Below are 1,982 nucleotides of genomic sequence, written 5' to 3' on the forward strand. Positions count from 1 at the left end.
GCTGGCAAGTGGACATCCCCCAAGGGCTGCCGGGCTGCCAGAGGGATGTCTGACTGCCAGCTTGGGCCCGATCCCCCAGGAAGTGGGCCTAAGCCAGCAGGTGGACATCCTCTGAGGGGTCCCAGACTGCAAGAGGTCATAGGCCGGGCTGAGGGACCACCCTGAGTGCACAAAATTTTTGTGTACCGGGCCTCTAGTATATTTATATTTGTGTATATACACAGGGTGGGGAAAAAGTAGGCTTATAGTTGTTTGTATGGAAAACAATACAATAATTAATAAGTAATAATACAAGAATAAACTGTGTTTCCTGTACTCACAACTGTAAGCCTACTTTTGCTCCACCTTGTATGTGTACACACATATATGTGTATGTACATGCATAAACACACATTATTTTGGTTCAAATGAATTGTTTTATTTCCATCTTTAACACCAGCAGAGGGGTCCAAAACACACTCACTGTGCTACATGGATGTAGTTTTAATGTAATAAAGAAATATTTGAGCTATGAACAATAAAAAAGAAATTAATAAAAAAGAAATATTTGAACTATGTACATTGAGGAAGGGAAATGAATTTCTTTTCATATCAAACTTTTCTTATTTTCTTGTTTCTGAATAGTAGACACTAAACATACTTTCCCTCCAATTTAATTCAGTATGAAGTAATACAACTTTTATGATCAACCATTTGTCTTTAAGCATAAAGACATATAGACATATACACACAAACACCTACACACAATTTACTTTTAATCTTGCAGAATTCTGTCATGGTCAGGAATTTAATGGCAGTCAGAAAACAAAGAAATGTTGGTGCTGATATTCAGATTCATAACTCTGCAAACTCTCTCCTTCACTTTGAGACAACAGGCCTTATACCATTACCTAATGTTTACTTTCTTATAGAAAGTTCTTGAAGGCAGATTCTGAAAACAAACACATTCAAAATGGTGCCTTTCTTTAAACAAAGATACCCATTTTTTTTTTCTTGAAGAAAAAACTGGCAACTAAAATTGGTTCTTCCCCCTTAATCAAAAACTGTTCTCAGAATACTGAAGTCCTTTTTTAGCACCTCACATAGCCTGAGAAACACAGTTTATTTTCCTTTTGGCTTTTGATGGAACAACTGAGTACTTTTAAGGACACAAAAAGAGGACATTAGCATGAATGCGGGATCATCTGGCAAAAATAATAACCCTAAAAATGCGAGGTCTTAAGATATGTATACCTCCATTTTGTATTTAATTTCTACAAAATTGTTATTTTTAAATGAGGAAGAAGAAAAGAGCTGAGCTTTTAAAGTGGTAGTTGGAGTATAGAGTCAGATTTCATTAAACTATGAAGAAAAATTTAAGTTCTATTTGAAAACATCAGCCTTGTTTTGAGTGTAAATCTGATGTTTGGGTTGTGGGCAGGGTACAGGGAAGAGAGAATAAAAACTTCCTAGGAGAAGGGGAGCAGATGGAGGGGAAGCTAGCATGTGGAGCAGTGACAGTATTAAAGAATCACCCAGTGTTGTTTCCTGGAAATCACCATGTCCCCCGAGTGCCTACATGTCAGTCATGGGCCTTCTTACTCTCTCATCTTGTTGAGAAATACAGGGGTGGGCAAAAGTAGGCTTACAGTTGTAAGCATGTGAAACAGTTTATTCTTGCATTATTATTTATTAACTAAGGGGCCTGGTGCACAAAATTCTTGCACTGGGGGTGGGTTCCTCAGCCCCACCTGTGCCCTCTCGCAGTCCGGGACCCCTTGCTCCTTACCACCTACCTGTTTGCTACTCCTTAACACTCGGCTTGCCATTCCTTAGTGCTGCCGTGGAGGCGGGAGAGGCTTCTGCCACCGCTGCTGTGCTCAACAGCCGTGAACCCAGCTTCTGGCTGACTGGTGCTCCCCCTGTGGGAGCGCACTGATGACCAAGGGGCAGCTCCTGCATTGAGCGTCTGCTCCCTGGTGGTCAGTGCACATCATAGCAAC

The 1,982-nt window shown here is 40.7% G+C and overlaps 1 protein-coding gene across 1 annotated transcript in view; it reads right to left on the reverse strand.

The window, feature by feature from the left end:
* Positions 1-1,982, reverse strand: part of ITGA8 (integrin, alpha 8) — a 222,221-nt gene that overhangs the window by 78,324 nt on the left and 141,915 nt on the right. The window lies entirely within an intron of this gene.

The sequence above is a fragment of the Myotis brandtii genome, unplaced genomic scaffold (assembly GCF_000412655.1).
Source record: "Myotis brandtii unplaced genomic scaffold, ASM41265v1 scaffold49, whole genome shotgun sequence".
In the NCBI taxonomy this organism is placed as follows: domain Eukaryota; kingdom Metazoa; phylum Chordata; class Mammalia; order Chiroptera; family Vespertilionidae; genus Myotis; species Myotis brandtii.